This window comes from Glycine soja, chromosome 16 (assembly GCF_004193775.1).
Source record: "Glycine soja cultivar W05 chromosome 16, ASM419377v2, whole genome shotgun sequence".
Taxonomy (NCBI): Eukaryota; Viridiplantae; Streptophyta; class Magnoliopsida; order Fabales; family Fabaceae; genus Glycine; species Glycine soja.
The window spans coordinates 26,748,726-26,775,562 of NC_041017.1; the positions used below are offsets into that span (position 1 = coordinate 26,748,726).

Genomic DNA, 26,837 nt, shown 5'->3' on the forward strand with positions numbered 1-26,837 from the left:
GTCGTCGGGTGTAAGTAGTGTTGCTTGTGGGTGTAAGTGAAAACCCTAGAGGAGCTAAAGAGTCGAAGAGGGAGAATCAAACAACGACAAGTAAAGAGCTAGATTAAATATTATTAATAAAAAAAACATATCTAAGAAAAGTTTTGTATAAAGACGCCATAAAATGGCAAGAATCTAAGACGGTTCTGCATAACCGTCTTAAAATGTGCGTCGTAAAATATGTTTTTTTTAGTAGTAAGATCTTAGATATAATTATTTTTCATTTTTTGATAAAAGCAAAACTGAACTAATTCTATTAGATTTATAGGACCACAAGGTATGACACAAAAAAGTATAGTTACAACTAAAGTATGCTTAAATAAAACTATCTCATCCTACATATATAAAATAATAAAAAATCCAATCAATTATATATATATATATATATATATATATATATATATATATATATATATCCAACCGATTCATAAAACAAATGAGTCAAATTATAAAACAACTCTAAGTTCAACTCATTTATTTAACGAGCTGATTACCAAATCGAGTTTTGAACTATTTTTGAGTTGATTGAGTTTATTATCACCCCCAATTGTAGTCCAACATGTTTGTTACATTAATCTTTGACTAGTTTATAACCTTACTAAATTATAAGTTATATAACTCTGAACAAAATTACAATTTCATATATTGAACTTTTGGGATTTAAGAGGAAGCTAAAACTAAATGATATTTAGTATTAGAAAATGTTTCTATTTTTAATTTTAATTACAAATAAGTTACATTATTTTCAATTTTACTTTTATATATTTTCACATGTTTACGTAAAAAATAATGAAGACAATAAAAGGTCATTTTAATTATTCTTATATAAATTTTTGGAAGAAAAAATAGAATAAAAAAGTAACTTTTTATCATTAAAAAAGATGTTTTAAAGCCAAAATAAAACTCTATTATATACTGCTATCTAATCTTCAAACATACAATTAATTAGACTTACACAACAATTTACAAAAGATAATGCAATTAAAGATATGCTACAAAATGCAGGCTTTCAGCCAAAGTGCTTGAAAGCTTTAGCATGAAACAAAACATCATGAGGTTAATGTGGATTGTAAAGCTAATATGTATTGGTTAATGTTTATAGACAGTGGAGTCCATTAAGTATATTGATAGAAATTCAATTATAAGTCATGTATATGAAAAATATTTTGTTTTAAGAGAGAAACAAAATTTACTTAAACAATCTCTAATCTCTATGTTTCAAAAGTATTATTCTCTAACTATATAGATAGAAGGAAAACAAAGGGGTGATCATATAAAACAAAGAATGTTGACATCATATAAAACACATGTGATGATCAATTAATAAAAAAATTAATTTCCTGAACTAAACCTTGATGTTTATTTATATTCAACATTTATTTATATTTTGAAAATATTATATATTACAATAAAGTTAATTATTGAAATATTAAATAAATTTTAAATCATATACTCCCTTTGTCCCATTATAATTGTCATCCTAGGTTGTTTTACACACAAGAAAAATCAATAAATAGATAAAAAAATAATTTTACAAAATTAACCATATATGTAGTCCATATGATTAATACCAGGGACATAAGTAGAAAAGAATAATTAATGTTACATTGAAAAAATAAAATGATAGTTATTTTAGAATAAATATATATTTTTTACACGACAATTATTATGGAACAAAGGGAGTAAAATTTGTGTTATCTATATTTAATAAAGACTCTCAAGTCAATGATTATATTAATAAAAATTCAAGTCTATAAATAGTTAATAGGTGATGTTAAACAAGACTTATTCCTAAAATATGTAGATTACTTTTTCTCTCCTTTATTTTGTTTTTGGTAGAGTTTGAAAAAAAAAACACAAAAACCAAGCAAAACTACAATCTATGGAACTGAATTTATGTTTGTGTACCTGTGTTTTCTTTTCTTTTCCTTTTTTTGGTACAATGAGGAAGAAAACCCAATAGAAAGAGAACAAAAAACCTTTTGAACACACGGAAGAGAACACCATAACATTAACCTGAAAAATAGGGAGGAGGTTTGTATGAGAGTTTCAAATAGTGAATATAAGTGACACCTTTCTTGGCTAGAAGGATAATGACATAGTTACCTTCTCACAGTGAAAAAAGAAGATGTGCATTGAGAATGTCTTGTGTTTTTCTAATTAGAGCAACATACTTATGGAGGACGTTGATCTTATTGTGTAAGAATGGTAGACAGAGTCCAAATAGGTTGTTAGTTGCCTATAGCTTGAATTCAAAAACTAAAGCCCTTTTAAGAATGGCCATTAGTTCAACATAAGTGATGTCATGTTAGTCATTATATTGATTGAAACTAAGAGTCACTATTGTTGAAGATCTAATAACGACTAGTGAGATGGTCAAATTTAAATATATAAATGGGAACAACTCTCACCTTACAAGTTGATTTTGTAAGGTTAAGTTAGATCCAAATCCAAATTATAAGATGATATAAGAGTGTATCCTAGTGATTGTTGTTGGGCCTATTGGTCACATGCTATCAAATTGTTATCCAACCACCCCAAATGTCTAATCCTGCAAACTTCACATTTGAGATGTCCAATCCTTAGCATGAGGGGTATGTGTTGATCCATATCGACTAATGATAGGTTACAGTCACTACTAAAATATTCTTTTAACATCGGTTCTATGAAAATTGATGCTAAGAAAAGTACGATGACATTTTTGTAAATAAAAGGACTTTGTTAACATCAGTTTTGTAAAAATCGATGTTGTGTATATCTCTTAACATCGATTTTGATTAAAATTGATTAGTGGGTGAACAATCCAACACTTGGAAAATTCTGCTTCACAATGATAGGAAGAGCCAACACCGAAGGATCAAAAAGCAATGTCACTATGAACACTTGGATGCCACAAGCCATTTATCCCTGTGGTAACTTGACACGTCTAACTTCAAATTTCGAAGGACTAAAGGATCGATAGGCCATGCTTTCACAATTCACATTCATATTGGAAATCATAATCAAACGAGCTTTTATCCTTTTGTTCCACACGAGATTTTTGTTCTCGTTGAGCTCATCTTAGGATACTTGCATTATCTTTTAACAGAGGTACCACCCCAGCTAAACTCCCTACATGACAATGTCTTCCGCCCGGATCAATCGAGTGAAGAAGACCCTGGGTCCAAAAAGAGGGGCAGTGCCTCGCTTCCGATTCACGGAATAAGTAAAATAACATTAAAAGTAGTGGTATTTCACTTTCGTTGTTTCCAGCTCCTACATATCCTAAACTTCTCAAGTCATTTCACAAAGTCGAACTAGAGTCAAGCTCAACAGGATCTTCTTTTCCCACTGATTCTGCCAAGCCCGTTCCCTTGGCTATGGTTTCACTGGATAGTAGGCAGGGACAGTGGAAATCTTGTTGATCCATTCATGCACGTCACTAATTAGATGACGAGGCATTTGGCTACCTTAAGAGAGTCATAGTTACTCTCGCCGTTTAATCGCACTTGGTTGAATTTTTTCACTTTGACATTTAGAGCACTGGGCAGAAATCACATTGCGTTAGCATCCGCAGGGACCATCGCAATGCCTTGTTTTAATTAAACAATTTGATTCCCCTTGTCCATGTCAGTTCTAAGTTGACTATTCGACACCGGTTATTAAAAAATCGATAGTCAATTTTTCTAAAACACATGATCTTTTGCCCACTTGCTGCCTCATTTTTCTCTTAATGTTGTGAACCCTAATTTGGTTTGAATCTCTCCACATTTCATGATCAAGCTCCCTCTGATACCCTTGTTGCCAAACCCAAAGCCTCACTATCATCGTCATAGGCCACCCACCATAAAGCCTCACCGTCCCTTCCTTGCCCTAACTTGCAACATCTTGTACCGGCAACTCATGCACAAAGTCGACACCTCCATCTAGACGCGCTTCATTGCCCTCTGTGGCGGTGAAAATGACATCGTTCCCAAAATAGTTCTTGCCCTAACTCCCCAACAACTTCGACAGATTGGAGTTTCAGGGCGGAAGGCCAGATACCTTCACGATTTGCCCAGGAAGTGCCAGAACAAGATACTCTTTGATTCTACCATTCTGAACATGGATGGCAAGTTGCTCTTCATCATGCTTACCATAGTCAATGGCATTGGGTCTTGTTTTGTTCACATGTTCATGATTTTCTCACTCCACAGACCTAATGTTCTCCCCATTACCTTGGGGTCAGGAAGGGGGTTTAGCTTCTCTACAACCTCGAGGACTTGTCATGTCCCTCGTAGATGGACTAGTTATGGGACAAGTGTAGGCCTTATGAGTCTATTACTTCATGGTATATGTGGAGATTAGTTAAAGCCAAAGGAACTCCTTCGAGTGTTGTGGTGGTAGTGATTTGTGTTGGTTTGCAACAACAGTAGCACCATCACCAGCATCAACAATAGATAACGTGCTATGCATGGTTTATGAAAAAGATAAGTATGAAGATAAAATATGAAATAATTTATTTTTATCAATATTGTGTATGTAATGTATCATCTATTGTAACACGGGTTATGAGTGATTGAATAAACTACATGGAATTTGGGATTATGGAAATGTGCATTTAATTTTGTATTCAATTTGATGATGGCTCTTATCCAAACATCAGAAAATGACCAGTTTATGGAATTTCATCTACAGGAAATTAATCATGCTGGAGCTGGGGGATTGTGAACTGAGCTTGGGAGAAACATAGATCATTTTCATATTCTCTAAGCTTTAAATAACAAAACTAGCACTAGAAGTTTTCTCTAGGACTTTTTTTACTATGATTTTTTATGCAACTTACATGTTTAGATTCACAAGCATAGAATTCCTTAAATTTGTTATATTGCACTTTATCAATGTTCAAATGTAAAAAAAAATGGATGATTTGTTGTTAAACTTGTTTTGTTTTAGGGAGTTCACTGTTTTTAATTTTAAGTATAACTGAAATATTATGAATTCTTGTTTTAGGAGTTGAAGCTGGTGGCCCTAACACTCCTTCAAATATTGGTCCTTGGTCAATTATTAGATATGAATTATTCACAAATGTTGTAACTGATCGCACCTCTTTCTTTGACCATAATAAGGTTGCACTATGATTGGAGGTGTTATGTGACAACGAAGGTGACAACATCTGCTCAGCTGATGGTGTTGGTGTTTATAACCCTGGGTTTTGAAGCATGGTGAGACTAATTGATACCCTTGCCTCAAGTACATCATAAATTCTATGTGTATAGATTTCCTGAACAAGATAAAATGACAAAAACCAAATGAATAACATAAATTATAGTCGGATGATAGCGAAAGAGAAAGAAGCCCATTTATTTGAAATTGATCCTTCTCAGGTAATATATGTGTGAGCTTTTGGATAAAAGATTACAATATTTTTTAACTCTCTTAATCTTGATCTATTTGTTTTTTATTTTATTTATGCTAAGAAGCAAAAAATACTTCTCAATGTTATCCTTTGTGTTGGAACAATGCCATACACATTTATTTCATAGATTGTAAGGACACTTTGAATATTTCTTGCTGCATTTTATATTTTTTTTACTTTGTTATCATTCAGTGAGGTACTCGGGTTTATAGAATGATACATTATTTGGGGTGGGTTACAATCTTGTAATCATTTTTGTGATAGTGAAATACTTTTTGAGACGAGTCTGTGGACGTAAGCAAGAGGTGTCGAACCATGTTAAATTCTTGTGTTTGTTATTATTTTTCTATAGCGTAATTTTTGTTGTGTTCTCACGATCCTTTATGTGTGTGAGTAATTTTATTTGTGAGAGCGTTGATTACCCAACAGTGGTATCAGAGCTATGGCCAGGAGCATACAAAGGTGTCAGATACTGTTGTTTGATGGAAAAATAAATTTTATGATTTGGCAGAGTATTATTCAACACCTTTTGGTGCAGTGAGGTCTTGATCACGCATTAGAAGATGAAAGGTTGGCTTCTATAAATGAAACCAAGTGGACTAAGATCCAAAGGAGAGCTGTGAGCATGATTCGGTTAGCCCTTGCTCCCGAGATAAAACACAACATGTTGAAGGAGACAACACTGAAGGCCTTGTGGGAGAAGCTCGAGAATATCTATGCGTCAAAGTCTCTAACCAATTGCCTTTGTATGAAGATAGAGTTGTATCAACTCAAAATGGAGATAGGAGGAGATCTCCATGACTACATCAACAAGTTCAATCAGCTAGTAAGTCAATTGTTGAATGCAGATAATAAACTCTCCAATGAGGAGCAGGCGCTGTTATTGTTGGCCTCACTACCAAGGTCATTCAAAGCTTTGGTTCAAACGTTGCTTGTAGGAAGATCAACTTTGAATTTGGATGAGGTGACTGTCGCTCTTAGAGAAAATGAGAAAATGATGAGAACTGAAAATGTTGATGATGAATATAATGCAATAGCTGTGGTGGAGTCTGAGTGAGGGAGCAATCATTCAAGAAGACATGAAGGGTCAAGAGGAAGATCAAAAGCACAACCACTTTTGCAACAAGATATGAGTACATACAATGTTTCTATTGCAGTGAGAATGGTCATGTGTAAGTGAGGTGCAAACAAATGAAGGAGGACTTGAAGAAATTAAGAGATATGAACAAAAATGGCGCCAACTCCTAAGCTAACGTAGTAAAAAGTGTTGAAGATGAAGATGATGTATTTTTGGCAACAAATGATGAGGTTGCTAAAACAAAAGGGGTGATGGATTCTGTTGCCTCAAAGCATATTTGCAGAGATCGAAAAATGTTTGATACTTTGAAAACTAGTGGAGAATTTGGTTATTTCAAGTTAGAGAATGGTGGAAAAATATAGGTTGAAGGCATAGGAAGCGTGAAGATGAAGCTCCATGATGGTGCTATCAGAACATTCTCAAATGTGAGGTTTGTACCTTCTGTTGTTGTCAGTATGATTTCTATGGGGAGATGACATCACAAGGGTACAAGTATGTTGGTTCAAAGTGGGGATGCAAGGTGTACAAGGGGAGACACTTGGTGGTTCTATAGAAAGTTTTCAACAACAAGATCAAATGTCAGTTCTGGAATTGTACATAGAAAATGATGTGGCTGGTGATTCTATGTTTAATTCTGCAAATTCTCTTACATCATGTGGAAATAATTTATCTAATAATGAGGCGCAACCGCCAAGAAACGTGAGCAATTTACATGGTGATGATGATGATGATTATCTTGTGTCTAACTCATACATGGAAGAGTCTTTAGACGAAGATGATAGTATTGATGGTATATCTGATACAGACGATGAAGTCACCGACATGATTCAACCAGTAAGAATTGTTCACCCAGCAGAAGGTATAATTTCCTCTAAAAAAATACGTCAATACATTTATTATTTGACGACAATTGTATTTAATGCTAAATAAGTATGATTTGAATTTCTTTTGGACTAATAGGTGTACAAGGAATTCAAAATCCATTTTGGAATGATGCTTTGCATTATAATAATCTCAACTGGAGTCATCTTGATGAGGAGGACATTTGTGGTTTGGAGATGCCATCGAGTTTTAATGTTGGCCAAGAATTATATGTTGGCATGAATTTTGGTAGTAAAGATGCGGTCAAGAATCCAGTCAAACAATATGTGATGAAGGTGCATCAAAGTTTCAAAGTGGTTGAAAACAAATCGAACAAGTATGTCATTTGTTGCTTGAATAAAAATGCAGATTGTCCTTGTCCTTTCTATATGAGGGCAATTTTATCTAAAAAAATTGATTCATGGAAAGTCACTCAATGGGGTGGACCACACACATGTCTCAATATGACCATGACCCAAGATCACGAGAAGCTTGATTCATATTTAATTGTCACTTGTGTAGTAGGTACGTATTTTATGTTCATATTATGTTATTCTTTAGCATTAATTGTCATTTAAATTTTGTTATTCTATTGACAGGCATGATCAGAGAAAATCCATCAATAAAAGTTTCTTTGATTCAAGAGAGGATTAACAGTGAATTTGCGTACAAGGTGTCGTACAAAAAAGCTTGGTTGGGGAAACAAAAAGCCATTGCAATAGAATATGGCGATTGGGAAGAGTCATATGTGAAACTGTCGTCGTGACTAATACACATGCAAAATCATTCTTCTGGAAATACTACATGATGATTTTATTATTGGGAATACGGTTAGTCGCAAACACCGTTGGTTTCATAGAGTGTTTTGGACTTTTGGTCAATGTAAAGAGGTTTTCCAGTATTGTAAGCCAATCATACAAGTTGACGGCACACACTTGTATGAAAAATACCGTGGGACCCTCTTAATGGCCACATCACAAGATGGAAATGGTGGTGTCCTTCCTTTAGCATTCGTCGTGGTCAAAGGTGAGACGTTGACAACGTGGTCATGGTTTTTGGCACACTTGCGTGAACACGTCACAGATAAAAATGGTATTTGTCTCATATCTGATCGTCACGCAAGTATAAAGTCTGTTGTGGCTAACGAAGCACTTGGTTGGCAACCTCTCCACGGTTATCATGTTTACTGCATCCGACACATAGCAAACAATTTCAATCGCAAATTCAATAATGCCAAACAAAAAGAAATGTTGAAGAAATTGGGTAAGATTTCATATTTGATGGTCACGTTAATTTAAGTTTCATATATACTTAAAATTGTTATTCATAACTAATTTTATGCAGCCTACACTCCTTGCCAACACATTTTTTTATCAAAATTTAGAAATATTTTGTCAGCTGAGTCCAGCCATAGCAACATGGATTGATCGCATTTCAAAGGAAAAATGGACGATGGCTTTTGATAGAGAAGGACGTCGATATGGTCACATGACAACCAACCTCTCAGAATGTATCAGTAAGGTTTTGAAGGATTGTCGCAACATTCCCATAACAGCGTTGGTCAAATCAACATACAATAGGTGTCGAAAGTACTTTGATGATCGTGGCCACCAAGCCCAAAGACAGTTAAATGAAGGACAAGTATATTATTCAAAGCTTGTTAAAGAACTTAGAAAAAATCAAGAACAAGCTTGTTCGCACATCGCTCGTGTGTATGATATCCACTCCATAAGGTTTGAAGTAGAGGAGACCTTCAACCCTATAACGCAACATGGTGGACAAAAGTGGGCAGTTAACTTGAATGGTCATCATTGTCAATGCGGAAGGTATTCTGCGCTTTACTATCCATGTTCACACATTATTGAAGCTTGTGGTTACGTGAGCATGAACTACTACCAATATATAGATGTTGTTTACACAAATAAGCACATCTTAAAAGCTTACTCCGCACAATGGTGGCCTCTTGGGAATGAAGCGGCTATTCCTCCTTCTGATGACGCATGGACACTAATCACTGACCCAACTACAATTCGTGTGAAAGGTCGGCCAAAATCAACAAGGATAAGGAATGAGATGGATTGGCTCGAACCATCTGAGCACCGACAAAAATGTAGTAGATGTGGAGTAGAAGGGCACAACAGGTGTTGATGTCTAATGCAATCTGACCATGCGAGTTGCTTATTTAATTGATTTATGTATGCCACACGAGTGACTTGTATTGGTTGAAGTTGTCTTCAATGTATTAACTTTGTGGTCTTCAATGAAATCGTTAGTTAGAAACATTACATATTTTGGTTTGTGTAGTTTAGTTATATCTTTAACATTACTTATTTTCGAATGTAGCAGTCTCTTAATGCCTTTTGTAGTTTCACCCTAAACTCTACACCTCAAACCCTAAACCCTAAACCCTAAACCTAAAACCCTACACCATAAACCCTAAAACCTAAATCATAAACCCTAAATCCTAAACCATAAACCCTAAACACTAAACCTCAAACCATATACCCTAAACCATAAACCCTAAACCCTAAAGCGTAAACCTCAAACCCTAAACCTGAAACTGTAAACCCTAAACACAAAACCATAAACCCTAAACCTCAAACCTTAAACCCTAAACCCTAAACCCTAAACCATAAACCCTAAATCCTAAACCATAAACCCTAAACCGTAAACCATAAACCCTAAACCTCAAACCCTATACCCTAAATCATAACCCTAAATCGGAAACCCTACACCATAACCCTAAACCCTAACCATAAACCATAACCCTAAATAAATGAGATACGATAAATTGGTGTTCGCCATTAGTTAGTACCATTACTTATTTTCATTTGTCTAGTTTAGTTTTTTAAAAAAACTTTATTTATTATTCTAGTTTGATGCGCGACATAAATTGTATCCATTAGTAAGGCTTAACAAATGAGATACGATAAATTAAGTGTCGAATTCAAATTACAAACATACGACAACAAATTTAAACAGAGACATCAAAATCATTCATTATGGTGTCCGTGATGCCGTGAAGAAGTGCCACATGATCAATCCCATCTTCGGGCTTGACGATCAGGATTTCTTCTATCGTGCTGTCTCCCCGCTTCTACTTGTTCAGCCTCAGCAGAGAACTCGTGACGCAAATCAACACCTAATAAGTCACCCATATCAGGTATTGCTCCGGGTATATTCCATTGCGGAGCTAATGGGGCGTTAGGTGTTGCCATTGGGGCATCATGTTGCTGTGAAGGGGTCCTAGTCGGCCATAAAAAATGAGGATGTGTTTTCGCAACACCACCAAACGAATGTTCGCTTGCAGACATATCAGTGTCATGACCTTCGAAAGGATACTGATACATCAGTGAAGTATACTTATAAAATGTTGGTGGCGTGTAATACATTCCATGGCCATGCTGCTCCATTTGTTGGGAAAATTCTTCCGATTCAACAACCTCCCTTCGTCTGTCAAAACCCCGAGTTTCAACACTTGACTGAAGCATGTGAAACTGTTGTGGTGGAAATCGACGCTCTGATGCTGGACCATGTGCCACAGGCTCAGTGATCCTCTCTTGCTCTTCGGATAAAATCGTTATCTTCTCCATATAAGGCACGAGATCATCAACTGTCCATGTGTTCCTCTCTTGTGGTGACACCATATATTGTAATGTCTCCGCAACTTCAGCCTGCAATAATTAGGTTCAGGAAATTAATGTTGATGCTTTAAAAATTAAATTGAAGTTAAATATTATAAAAGAAATAAATACCAATGTAGCTGTGTTTGCATTCTTTGGGTCGACAAACATTTTTGTTTTTCGCCTATACCAGACCATGTAATCGGAGTTAAAACTCAATAGGTCCTCCTGTCGAGGATAAACGTCGACCCTAAACTCAGCTTGATTGTTCCATTGATTGATCATTGGGGCCAATAGCTGGAACCAATTTTCATCTTGTTTGCCTTTCAGCGTTAGCCCATGGATATTCAGTGGTTGCGAAGGACACTCGGGAATAGGTTGTTGCATTCCAAATTGCCGCAACACTCTATCGGGTTGGTGCCACTCAACAACATGGAAACAAATGAGTGGCACCACTGCGCACCACGCTACACTACCAACCAAACAAATTTGAGGCAACGCCGACATAACAGTTGTTGTGTAAGGCTCCCACAGAAACTGCATACAATAACACAGTTGTTAATTTTCACTTAAACATGACATTTTATTTATTATTTAACGAATACATAACGATCTTCTTACCTCATGTCGTTTTATGATATCCAATTTGCAACGACAGATCATCATTGCTAATATGCTGGTTTCCACATCGCAACCACTTACAAAAAAAATATGAAATAATTAGTAGTGACGCGTTACATTATTAATTATTTTTAAATGAAATCTTATTTTTAAAACAACTAACCTTTGTCCGAGTGGTTTATTTTCTATTACGGGAGGAGTCATCTTTGGAGCCAAAGTCGTGCATCGTTCTCATGCCTACATTTGGATTAAGATGCACATACCTCCGATTAATTTAATTTTGTAATCGGTGGCACTGCACATCTCTCTATATAAATAAGAATGCACGGTTAATTTGTATACTAGATGAGCATGACGACGAGAATGCCATTGATACTGTAAAATAAAATATAATACAAAAAATTGACAACAAAAATTTTACATTAAAAAAATTAACTACACTTACAAAAAATCAATTAAATATACATATCACATAATTAAAATCTGGATAAATAACAAAATACATCAATTTGAACAAATAACAATATATATATATATATATATATATATATATATATATATATATATATATATATATAACACGACAATACCTACATAAATTTAAATAAATGACCAAATTAAAATACATAACAAAATTAAAAATTAAAACACGTACATAAATTTAACACAACAAAACTTAAAATACTAACTAAAATACTCTACAAATAACAAAATTAAAAATTAAATACCAACATAAATTTAAATAGATGACCAAATTAAAATACATAACAAAATTAAAAATTAAAACACATACATAAGTTTAACACAACAAAAATTAAAATACTAATTAAAATACTCTACAAATAACAAAATTAAAAATTAAATACCAACATAAATTTAAATAAATGACCAAATTAAAATACATAACAAAATTAAAAATTAAAACACGTATATAAATTTAACACAACAAAACTTAAAATACTAACTAAAATACTCTACAAATAACAAAATTAAAAATTAAATTCCAACATAAATTTAAATAAATGATCAAATTAAAATACATAACAAAATTAAAAATTAAAACACATACATAAATTTAACACAACAAAAATTAAAATACTAATTAAAATACTCTACAAATAACAAAATTAAAAATTAAATACCTACATAAATTTAAATAAATGACCAAATTAAAATACATAACAAAATTAAAAATTAAAACACGTACATAAATTTAACACAATAAAACTTAAAATACTAACTAAAATACTCTACAAATAACAAAATTAAAAATTAAATACCTACATAAATTTAAATAAATGACCAAATTAAAATACATAACAAAATTAAAAATTAAAACACGCACATAAATTTAACACAACAAAACTTAAAGTATTAACTAAAATACTCTACAAATAACAAAATTAAAAATTAAATACCTACATAAATTTAAATAAATGACCAAATTAAAATACATAACAAAATTAAAAATTAAAACATGTACATAAATTTAACACAACAAAACTTAAAATACTAACTAAAATACTCTACAAATAATAAAATTAAAAATTAAATACCTACATAAATTTAAATAAATGACCAAATTAAAATACATAACAAAATTAAAAATTAAAACACATACATAAATTTAACACAACAAAACTTAAAATACTAACTAAAATACTCTACAAATAACAAAATTAAAAATTAAAATATCAACATAAATTTAAATAAATGACCAAATTAAGATACGTACATAACAAAATAAAAAAATAAAACACATACATAAATTTAACACAACAAAACTTAATTTACCAACTAAAATACTCTACAAATAACAAAATCAAATATTAAAATACCTACATAAATTTAAGTAAATGATCAAATTGTTTTTCCAATCAATAAAATTTAAATTAAATAACATATATTATACCCAAAAAAATTAAAATAAAGCAAAAAATTACTATGGAATAAAAAATTTAAACAATGTATATATAAAATTAATGAAGTATCATATATTTCAATAAAAACTATAAATAAGTAAACTGAATAATATTCACATTCTAACTAAACCTAAAATACCATATATATAATACAAATAATATCATACAAACCTAATAAATCTAAACCAAATAATAATAATATAACAACTAAAATTAACGTAAACATATATATATATATATATATATATATATATATATATATATATATATATATCACAAATAATAACATACAAATTTAAAAAATCTTAACAAAATCATATTAATAAATCAACTAAAACTAACGTACAAATAATAAATACCAACTAAAATTTTAACATATACATATAACACAAATAATATTAATATTTCAACGTACTACTTAAAATTTAAAAGTACCACCTAACATCAACAAACCGTAGCATATATATAAAACAATTAATATCATACTAATTTACAAAATTTAAAGAAAATAATATTATCAAATTAACTAAAACTAACCTAGCATATATATATATATAACACAACTAATAACATACAATTTAAAAAACCTAAATAAAATAATATTAATATATCAACTAAAGTTATCAAGTTAAAAAACACTTACCAAGAATAGAGAAACCACGTAATAGGAAGAGGAAGGAAGCACTGTCCTACAGAGAGCATAAACAAACCTAACGTAAATAATTTTCATATATCAACTAAAATTAAGTTAACACACACACACACATACATAGCACAACAAATATTTAAAGTCACCATTAAAAAATACTTACCAAAAAGAAAAAGCACCTAATAGGAACAAAAAAAGAAGAACACAATGTAGTGGAGGAACATATGAAGAAGAAGAAAGCAATGCAAGGAACGCAGTTGTGGAGTCATGGAGCTTCTTCTTTTATAACGCCAGAATTTTGAATTAAAGCAACTCGCCAGTGCAATTGGCGAGTCCACTCTGCCCACAAACCGCCAGCCAGGCTAGCGATTCCCTCACCCAAAGCAAACTGCCAATAGGGATGGCGATTCCCTCCTGCATGGCCTGACGCTGAACCTGCACCCTCCTGCATGGCCTCCTACTGAACCTGCACCCAGCTAGGCTGGCGATTCCCTCACCCAAAGCAAACCTCCAATAGGGATAGCGATTCCCTCCTGCATGGCCTGACGCTGAACCTGCACCCTCCTGCATGGCCTCCTGCTGAACCTGCACCTAGCCCTGCTGAGCCTGCTGCACGTACCTGTTGGAACTCGCCAGTTTGACTGGCGATTCCCCCTGCATGGCGATATCGCCATTACCACTGGCGACTCCTTCGCAAACAGCAAACTCGCCAGTTCCACTGGCGGTTTGCTTGGTGCATGCATGCAATTAATGTATAAAAGAGACCCATAGCGGAAAATCTTTGCAAACGATCTCATATGGGGAAATAGTTTATAAAAGTGCCCCAAATTGGGTAATTTGCCCCATAATTTTTTATTACTCTGTTCTTTTCTTCTTTTCGTTCAACCTCAACTATATATGTCATTTTATCCCGACAAGGCAATTTGGAACAGTGAGCTTAGACGGGAGATTCAAGATGAGGGAAATAATTTGGGATTTGATGGTAGCCAGTTTTAATGGTTCAATGAGTAGTTGAGCCTGCCAAATGTGACATTGAGGATGACATCACTGAATGAAAAAGTTTCAAACGATGCCAAGGGAGCTGACTGACGACGATTGGAATAGACATATACAAGCCTTGGTTAACTGAAACTCTCCCCAAAGAGAGACTTAAATAAGGAACAAAGAAACACTAATTTTGTTTTAACTTATACTCACACTACCCAAAATAGAGGGTTTAAAATATATGAGCTTTTGTTTGATTAAAAACCTCCTTAAATTTAAAATAATACTACCTCTAGTTCTACGTAGAAAAAATAAATTGGTGCTTTTCTTTTGATCCCATTTATAAGAAATATTGACTAATTTTTATACTTATTTAATATTAAATTTTTTTATATTCTTAATTTATTATCAACACCATTTACAAAACAATAAATTATAAATAATAACATTAAATATAACCACCACTTATAAAGTATTTAATCCTAAGCGAATTTTTAGGTAATGCTAAACATACATTAAGTAAAAAGCAATAAAGGAAATGAACATTTTCTTTACATTTCAATGTATTTATTACTCTTGAATTGTACTACAAATCGTTAGTAAATATTTTCAGGTCCCTAAAATTTGGATGCATTGCAATTTGCAAGATTTGGAGAAAAATTGCTATTGAAAATACTTTACTAAGATATTATGTTCAGAAGGAAGCTCTAGTCTTAATCAAAAGCCTAAACACACTCTCCAAACCATTCTCAACACTTTCAATGGCATTCTCCAAAGCCTCCAATCTTTCATGTGCCACCTGAAACTTGTCATCATTTGTGCCTTCATTTAGTAGGGTGCTTGCTTTCACACAATGTATCTCATTATTAGAAAATAAACTGTTTACATCGGTTATTTATGACTTTCTACATTGATATATAACCGATGTTGAAAGTATTATCATTAACATTGGTTTTGTAAAATTTACAACATCAGTTATCTAAATAATCGATGTTATATAATAAGAATTACACAAAACAAATGTATGAATGTTGACAGTTGACATCAGTTTTTATACAAAACCGATGTTAACTTATAGATTAACATCGGTTTTGTGTAAAAACCAATGTTAACTCATATATTAACATCGGTTTTCTATAAAACTCGATGTTAAGTTAGAAACGTTAACATCGATTTTTATACAAAACCGATGTTAAATTTTTATAGGTTAACATCGGTTTTTAAACAAAAGCTAATGTTAATCTATAAGTTAACATCGATTTTTATAAAAAAAATCGATGTTAACGTTTTGGATATTAACATCAGTTTTTTACAAAAACCGATGTTAATATACACAAACAACATCGGTTTTTTGAGGAACCGATGTTAAGTTGTATGTTAACATCGGTTTTTTTCAGAAACCGATATTGTTTGTGTATATTAATATCGGTTTTTGTAAAAAAAAAACGACGTTGTTTTTAGTTTTTTTTTTAAATACAAGCTATAGTAAACTATCAATTGATAACTATGAATAACTGATTTATTAATAACTATCAATAAAGAATATTCAATGTTCAAATGACATAGCAATTGACAAAAATGTAAAACAAGGTAGTAAATTAATTAAGTAACCTAAAATGAAATGGTTCCCTAACATCCTAAGTTCCCTAGCATCCTAACTTTGATTTCTAACTTTGAGATAAAATTGTGCCTACTGGATGCGAAGTGCCTTCAATCTCTCTGCTTCCAATGGTTTAACGTCGTTAAAATACTGCATGATCAAATAAAACATAGGTTAATAATGTAATACCAATGACAAGAAAATAAACCTTGTTTGAAATAAATAATTATTGTTTCCCAATTATTCCTGAAAGTTCCTAAGATTATCGTGGACATCCAGTGCATGACGTAATAGCCGCACTCAGTGCTTCCTTTTTGTCTATTACACTAAATACATAATGAAAATTGGATATTAATTAAACGTTAACTACAATTAGTGTACACACACATAAGCAGTATATATAAGTAGAAGTTTTATTTAAATTGCGTACCTTAACAACAATCCACCTAGCACCAGCCTTGGATTTAGGTTGTGGAGTATCATCAAGTCCTTTCAAAGCACTGTTGAATACGAGGAACATTAAAATATTGATGTTGTCCAGTTATGCTAATGCAAATGTATTGAAAACAATATTGACCTATCAATTATTCCCTTAAGGTAGTTGTCTGGCCTGTTATGCAAGGAACAAAACCAGACAACAAGGTTTTCCTTAGGCAGAATGACGACCATTTGCCAGTGCCCGCTACAGTGGAGACGAATATGGGTTATTGTAGTATTATACATTATTTAAATTTAGTTATTTTGTTTGACTTATCCATTCAGGTAGGCTCCAAGGTAGACATTGCGTTTTGAAGTCTGCATCTAACTCTTGATGTAACTTTTCGATTCAAACTGCAATTGCCCAAATCTCTGAATGGACTGTGGCTCGAGGAATCCATACACATCGGAATTCCCCACTCGCATACTTGTCTCAGTCAGATGCCTGTTGTTGTTAAGACAAAGTTAATTATGTATGAATTTAAAACAAAAACTTAGGTAATTAACAATAATCTAAATTGACTTACAGAATCCACAACTGTATAACAGATATGCTAAGACATTGACCATCGTGTGCAATTTCAGAGAGATCTTCGTGCTTGATGTACAATGGGAAGTCTGGATTAAACACCCCGAACACAGTAGCATCCCACATAACCTACAGATGCTTCAAGAAAAGCTGTGGGATGGTCAATGTCATCAGATACAGGGGATCATCGACCTCAGGATCCGGCCTATTTGGAGGCTTTGCTGGAGACACAACTACCTGTTTATCAAACATGGTGAAATAACATAATTTAATTACAGTGAACAAATCAATTGAAAAAAAGAAGCATATAATTAGAGTAAAATACATGTTCTAATACACGCTTCACGAGATGTGTTGGCCAAGCAATGAAGGTGTTTAGTGTCTGCCCCACTAGTTGAACCTCATCAGTGGGTACAGGAATAGGAGCCTCTGCATCTTTAACCTCATCAACACCAACCTTCACCTGGCCATGCAACAAAGGGATGTTGTGAACAGCTGTGGATCCCTCATAAACTCTTCCTAGGGCAACCAAGCGGGAATGATTTTCTTCGATGTACAACCCGCATTTGTCTGAGTCACCTGTCTCTGGATCGATCGGTGAGGGATCAACGCAACTCCCCTTTGTGCTAACACGAGTAGCTGAAGGACCAACCTTAGGCTCCAGAGGCAGTGCAAGTCCCTGTGATTGTATCTGTGACTGAAGTTAGGACTGCATCTGGCTAAAGGATGCCATCAGTTGCCAAGTCACTTTTTCTATGATCAACTCCTCCAGCTGGTCCCTGATTTGTTGAGTGAGCTACACAAGTTCTTCGGGAAGGATGGAGGAGGAACTGCGGGAGCTTCATGGAGCCGAGCCGAAGTATTGCTTGATGGTGACACCAGCTCCAGCAGCACGCACACGACTAGGGTGTTCTAGTCGCCCAATGGTAGCAGTTAGGACATCCTGACGTCCATGGGGAACAAATGAGCCCTGTGACGCCTGCTCCTCTAAAGAATCCTGTACAAAACACATATATTTGTCCAAGGCATTCACAGAATAAACAAACATAATTACAATTCTTAATTTACATTTGACTTACAATCTTCTTAGCGATTTCCTTTGCGGCCACAGACGTCAGTTGCCCAGTTTTCTTGGTGCGAGTCATCTTCCACTTCACGTGTCGTCTGATGGGAGATGGAGGGTTAATGACGCCCTCAGTGCTTCCAGACTGAGCAACTTCCTCTAGTTTTTTCTTTGTCTTCTCATCCATCAGCTTCTGTTCTAAATAATCATAACCCCCACAAGACAACATGTGGGGGGCGGTGTTTTGCTTCTGGATGGCCTGTGCTTTTTTCCGCACATCCTGTAAAATTTAAACATTAATGAAAATGATTTCTACAATCTATTATAAGAACTGAATTTTTAGTGGAAAAAATTCAAATTAGAAAGTACATACCTCCCATGAGGGATCTCGGCGGGTCTAACAAAACTGGACCCATTTCTCCTTGCTAATGCCGTATTTTTCACAGACAGTGTCGTCCATACCATCCTTGTCGGCTGCAAGTGTCCATTTCCTGGTCAAATCATATTAAAACTGCCTCGAATGCTCGCCCACCGTCAGAAGAACTTTCTTCTTTGTCCTACTGCCAGAAGCTTCAGGGATTTCAAATTTCGCCTGACAAACAATAAATTAGGTTTTATTTTTAGTAAATTATAAATTTTGTCTACTAAAGAAAATCAAAGAAGAAAACTAACATACTTGAATATCCTCCCATATCAAATCCTTCTGAGCAACAGGGACTTCCTTCCAGGTCTCGTATGTCACGGCGACCTTATCACGGGCGACAATCCCCAAATATGTTCATAATTTCTTCTTTTAGGGACTGTCGGCCTTGCCAGTCGCAGGATTGATGTGGACCACTGGTCTATCTGTCATGTATTAAAGGAGTTAAATAGTAATCAATTCCTTCTTCTTTTGGACCCATACAATTGTCGAAACCTAAGAACCAAAAAAGGTGGATATGAGAAATCCTGCCCCTACATGTGTTTGAATAATTAATTCTTTATTTTCTTCATACCTTCAAATTCAAATTTACACTGCCAACGTACCTAATAATTATTAGTCTCCCACATGCACATGAAGAATTTTTTTACTTACAATAGAACATATTTATTCACGTATAACATACCCCAGTTCCTAAAACCTACTAATTGGGACCTTGTAATGATATATAGTATTTGATCATACAACAACAACAACAAAAAGCTTCATCCTACTAGGTGACGTATCCTATATGGGTCACACAACACCATTCAACACGGTTAAAAACTAAAGCTTCACGAATATTATTTAGCATGAAGTGCATGGGAGAAACTCACTCGATTAGGATTTCAATTATGGAGGAGGAAAGATAGGATTTAACAGTAATATTTGAAGAAGGGTAAGTTATGACGGGGAAAAGGGAAAAATAAGAAAAGAAAAGCAGCACAAAGTAACAGTATAAAAACAAAGCAAGTAGCAATCAAGAACTCAACAAATCACATTATCTTTCAATACCAATCCTAGATGTTGGGGTTTTACGTAAGACTCCTATAGTCCATTTATCCAGGATTTCAATTATGAAAGTGGAAGCACCAGTGAGAACAGTACATTCAAAGGAGCGTAAGTTATGACCTAAAGGAAAAAAAGTAACACAGTGATAGTATATACACACAAAGAAAGTTGCAATGAAGAACTCAGCAAATCATACTAGTTTACAATACCAATGCCCGTGTGAATATTACCCTTCGCGAAGTACCTTTGAGCATAGCTCTTAAGAAAAATAGGTTGCTACCATTTAATGTCATGCATGCAGCAATTTATAGTAAAATCATTAAGGGAAGTGTCAAAAACTCAGAATTTTATATAACCATTTCACTTGAGGAACTGCATATTTACACATCAATATTCATTAAAAAAAAGAACATGTTCAAACAGATAGTGTGTTCATTACACATATAAGAACCAAATGAGCAAAAAAATACATCTTTCTTTTCTTTCTCTTTTCTAATGAAGAAGAAAGATGTAAACTATTGGTTACAACTTACAACAGATCAATCATAGCTAATAAAATGCAGAGAACAAAAATAAAAGCCAGAGGAAGAGCAGTGGACAGTGCGAGTAATAGAAAAACCAGTGTCATGTTCTACTTAATGAATTCTTGAAAACAGCTTGTCACACCTACATGCTTACAAAAACAATTTCAAAGACATTTAAGCCATCCATTCTACAACTAAGCAAGCAAAAGATAGGACCACAATGAACATAACATGCATCTAGATTGAAAACGAACACTAACCTTTCGAGAGTGGCCACCTAGAGCAAGGCTAGCCGTGAGTGGGAGCGAGACTGGCCACGAGCACTCAGGTGAAAAGGGTTTGTGGAACACGAACAATAGTCCCTATCATGGTGCCACCCGTGAACGACAGAGATGAGACAGAGCACTTAGGTGAAAAGGGTTTGCAAAATCTCACAAAAATGAGAAAAGAAGTAAAACACGTACCTTGCGTTGATGTTGGACTCCAACGGAGGATGCTCCAACATCGGTTTGTATATCAACATTGGTTTTTTAAAGAAAACTTATGTTAACCTGATTAACATCGGTTTTATAAAAAATCGATGTTAACGATATCATGTTAATAACATCGATTTTTTCAATAACCAATGTTAACTATGCGATGCTAAATGTATAAATTCTAGTAGTGTCTCAACATTAGTGCCTTCACATGGTTTTACCCCCTTCTGCGTCAATTTTGCCACCAGCAACCATTTGGTTGACTTTGAATTTGATGAAGCCATGGTCAAGAATGACAAAATAAATTGGAAGACTGACAAATTGATTAGAATGACTTCCCTAAGTACTCTAATCACAACAGCAAAGTGGTGATCAAGATCCAAAAGTGTGGACACCCCAAATTTAGCATCCATTTGCTTCAAAGATGTGATCAACTTAATGGCATTCTTCTTCATCTTCTTGGTGACAATTTGTACTTAGCCACACTTGTTTCAACGCTTAAGTGTCCTTTGCTTCTTCGAAGACCAGAGTGTAGGGCTTGAACATTTTCCTTAATTTGTAAAATAGTGTCTTTTGTGAGGCCACACATATCCAAAATTCTCACTGAACCATCCAACACCTCTTCCACACATTTGTCACCCCTATGGCGAGAAATCACCTTTTGGGTATATGCCATGTTGAGATGTCCCACACATTTGGCACCGACGAAGATAAGTCACATCCTCTTCAAGTTGGGTGATGCGGGTATCCATGCCTTCAAAGCGACTATCCAAGGAATCGAATCGTTCACCAACATAGGTGTGGAGGCCCCGTAACTCTGAAAGAACTTCAGTCATAAGGGCTGAGGAATCATCTCGCTGAGGAGGAGGAGAGGGAGTACGCTCGTCTTGCGGAGGTAGCACATCCTTCTACAGCCATTGACCATTATGATCCTTACGATAACCAAATGAAGTGACTGCACCAACACCTATAGCAAAGGATCGCTTGACTTGAACAAAAGGTCCATCATCAAGAGGAATTTGAAAATGACAGAGAAAAAGGGTGACCAATTGAGGATATGGAAGAGGTACATTGGACCGTAATGCCTTATGCATTCGGTACCTAACCAAGTGAGCTGAGTCGATCTGACGACTGGTAAGGAAAGCCCACATCAAAATCAAGTCCTCCTCAGAGGCTTGAACCAAATTAGAAGAATGGGGAAGCAAAATTCTAACGATAATATAGTGCATGATGCGATAATCAAAGGTTAATGATCCGGCTAGCAATCTACCGGTCATTTCAGCCTGGTCATTACAAACCATATGGCGAGCATCATGACTAGAATAGTCGAATTTCCAGTCATCAACAATGGTGCCCTCAAAAGGTGCACCTTGACTTGGTAACTTAGTCAATGAAAAGAATAGAGATTGATCAATGATCATAGAAATACCATGCACCTCAGAAGAAATAATACCATCCTGAATTTTTAAATTGCTATAAAAAACTTTAACAAGTTCAGGATAGTAAGGCAATTTTAAGGACATAAAATCAACCAATCCAGAGTTTTGAAACACTTGATAACAGTCAAATGTCTCATCATTAAAGAAATTTGTGTCTAGGTACTTAGGGTCTAAGATGATCCTAGAAGAAAATTGAGAGTTGTACCATAGACATTGATCATCTGAAGAAGATAAAGTAGATGATCGTGAAGATGATAAGGAAGGATAAATTGGTGTTGTGGGTGCTTCAGATGGTCCATGGCGGCAATGGCCAGCAGCAACGGTGGTAGAGGATGTTCCCTTTCGCTTCTTCAATGATTCTGCCATTTGATGAAGTTTTAATGAATTTCAATCGGTGGAATTGAAAGAGCAGTGAAAATGATGAAGATTGGGCTTTGTGGGACGTGATTTGGTTAAGAATTGAGGCAGATATGAAGGTTTGAAGATTAGGGAAGAAGAGACACGTCGAGAGGAGTTTGGCTGCGCAGCGTGACTGGTTTACGTGAGTATTTATAGAAGATGACGTTATGTAATCGATTACAAGGTTTAGTAATTGATTACATGAGCATTTAGCCTTCTGGTAATCGATTACAGGCTACTGTAATCAATTACAGGCTATATGTTCTTGTGTAATCGATTACACGTGATGGTAATCGATTACTAGAACAATATCTAGGTTGTTTCATCAAAGAATATCTATTTCTATGCTAAAAACATCTATCTATATAAATTATCAATACTAATACTTATTTTATTTCAACCAAACAAGTATTAATCACACAATTAACACACACCAATCAAACATAATCAACATCATAGAATCAAAAAATCAATCAATCATGAAATATTAATATTTCAATCAACCAATTAATCATTAGTTATCCAAATCACTAATATCTAAGATACCTAATTCTCTTCTAATGGCAAATAATGTTTCCTTGGGGAGAGGTTTTGTGAAAATATCAGCAAGCTGATTCTTTGTATCAACAAACTCTAACACACAATCTCCCTTCAAAACATGATCTCTTATGAAATGATGCCTAATTTCTATATGTTTGGTTCTAGAATGTTGAACTGGATTTTTGGATAGATTGATTGCACTGGTATTGTCACACCTAATTGGTATATGATCAAGAAGGATTCCATAGTCAGATAGTTGTTGCTTCATCCATAAAATTTGGGCACAACAACTGCCAGCAGAAATATATTTCGCTTCAGCAGTAGATAAAGCAACACTATTTTGTTTCTTACTATGCCATGATACAAGAGCAGATCCAATAAATTGACATGTCCCACTTGTGCTCTTTTCTATCAGTTTTGGATTCGGCAAAGTCAGAATCAGAGTATCCTATTAAGTTACAAGTTGAGTTGTTAGGATACCATAATCCTAAATTGATTGTTCCTACTAGGTATCTTATGATCCTTTTTACTGCACTCAAATGTGATTGTTTGGGGTTGGATTGGAACCTAGCACACATGCATACACTAAACATGATATCTGGTATACTAACAGATAAATAGAGAAGAGATCCAATCATACCTCGATATTGTTTCATGTCTATAGACTGACCGGATTCATCTTTATCTAAATAACAGCCACTACTCATAGGTGTAGCCATGTGCCTTGCATTTTCCATATCAAATCTTTTGATAAATTCTTTGCAGTATTTTGCTTGGTTGACAAATATACCTTATTTAGCTTGCTTGATTTGTAACCCCAGGAAGTAATTTAGTTCTCCCATCATTGACATCTCAAATTCGCTTTGCATATCAAGAGAGAACTCCTTGCACAGTGAATCCTTAGTGGATCCAAAGATTATATCATCAACATATATTTGAACTAACAGAATATCATCATGTTTTCTCTTTATGAACAGTGTGGTATCCACTTTTCCTCTAGAAAAATCTTTCTCTAAAAGAAATTTGCTTAGACGTTCATACCATGCCCTAGGGGCTTGTTTCAAACCATATAAAGCCTTTTTCAATCTATAAACATGATTTGGCTTATCTGATATTTCAAAACCTGGAGGTTGTTCAACATATACTTCTTCTTGAATTAAGCCATTTAGAAAAGCACTTTTAACATCCATTTGATAAAGCTTAAAATTCATTATAGTTGCATAGGCTAAAAGCATTCTAATGGCTTCTAATCTTGCAACTGGAGCATATGTTTCTTCATAATCTATACCTTCTTCTTGATTGTATCCTTTTGCAACTAATCTAGCCTTATTCCTAATGATTATGCCATGTTCATCTAACTTATTCCTAAATACCCATTTTGTTCCTATGATGAGGTAGTTTTTAGGTTTCTCTACAAATTCCCACACATTGTTTCTTTCAAACTGATTTAGTTCTTCTTGCATAGCAACTATCCAATGATCATCTATTATGGCTTCATTTATATTTTCAGGTTCAACCATAGACACAAAAGCCATATTATTGCATAAATCTTTAAGAGAATGACTAGTTGTTACCCCTTTTGAGATATCACCAATAATGTTGTCAAGGGGATGATCTCTTGAAGTTTTCCATTCTCTTGGAAGTTCATCATTTGATTTGGCTTCATCTGGAGGATCTTTGATGGAAGCTTGCTTGTGGAGCTTCTATGGAGGCTGGATCTTTGAGCTTCAATGAGGTCCTTCAATGGTGATTTTACACCATAGAGATGTAGCGAAAGGCAAAGGAGAAGAGGAGAGGGGAGGCACCATCCACTAGGGAATAAGCCAAGGAAGAAGGAGCTTCACCACCAAGAATTGCCTTGGATAAGAAGCTTGAAAAGGATGCTTTAATGGAGGAAAAGAAAGAGAGAAGGGGGGAGCAAGAAATTGAAGGAATAAAAGAGGGAGAGAAGTGGAACTTTGAAGTGTGTCTCATAAGACTTTCATTCATCAAAGTTACAATAAGTGTTACACATGCTTCTATTTATAGACTAGGTAGCTTCCTTGAGAAGCTTTCTTGAGAAAACTTCCTTGAGAAGCTTCTTTGAGAAAACTTCCTTGAGAAGCTAGAGCATAGCTACACATACCCCTCTCATAACTAAGCTCACCTCCTTGAGAAGCTTCCTTAAGAAGATTCCTAAAAAAGCTAAAGCTTAGCTACACACACCTCTCTAATAGCTATGTTCACCTCCTTGAGATGAGAAGCTAGAGCTTAGCTACACATCCCCCTATAATAGCTAAGCTCACCCATATGCCAAAAAACATGAAAATACAAAAAAAGTCCCTACTACAAAGACTACTCAAAATGCCCCGAAATACAAGGCTAAAACCCTATACTACTAGAATAGCCAAAATACAAGGCCCAAACGAAGGAAAAACCTATTCTAATATTTACAAAGATAAGCGGGCTCATACTTAGCCCATGGGCTCGAAATCTACCCTAAGGCTCATGAGAACCCTAGGGCCTTCCCTTGGATCTCTAGCCCAATCTACTTGGAGTCTTCTATCCAATGCCCTTGCGGGGTAGGATTACATAAATCTTCATTGCTTCCTTTCCCTTCTCCTTTAGAATCTTCTCCATAAATATGCATTTGTTCTAAAGATTCTGCAATATCATCTAGAATATCCTAATTTTCCAACTCCAAGAATTATACCTTTGTTGTTATCACCATAAGTAACATGCCCACTTTTCTTGGGAGAGATAAGTGTGAACTTTGATGAATCTCCCGTCATATGCTTTGAACAACCGCTATCTATGTACCATTTCTTTTTCAAAGATACCTCTTTGTCGCTTTCATAATCTTTGCCCATTAGACATAGATTAACCATTTCTTTTTCAGTATCATCAAACGATTCTAAGTTGTTATCATCCCATGTGATATAGGCCTTCTTTGCCTTCTTATCTCCAATAGTCTTCTTTTCAGACTTCTCTATCTTTCTCTTAAAGATTGCACAATCAGTCCTCATATGTCCGGGTTGATTGCACTCAAAGCATTTTGGGATTTGAGATGACTTTTAAGTCCTTCTTTTAGGTTTGAAGTTTTGTCTTCTTTGGCTTCCTCTCATTCTAATAAATTTGTTGAATCTTTTGACAAAGAGACTAAGATCTTCATCTTCATCTAAGTCA

At 34.5% G+C, this 26,837-nt stretch overlaps 2 pseudogenes; one reads left to right on the top strand and one right to left on the bottom strand.

Moving 5' to 3' along the window:
• Window positions 1-3,792: 3,792 nt before the first annotated feature.
• Window positions 3,793-4,457, top strand: LOC114389907 (annotated as a pseudogene).
• An 11,391-nt stretch (window positions 4,458-15,848) lies between these two features.
• LOC114389909 lies at window positions 15,849-26,677 on the bottom strand (annotated as a pseudogene).
• Between the last annotated feature and the right edge of the window lie 160 nt (window positions 26,678-26,837).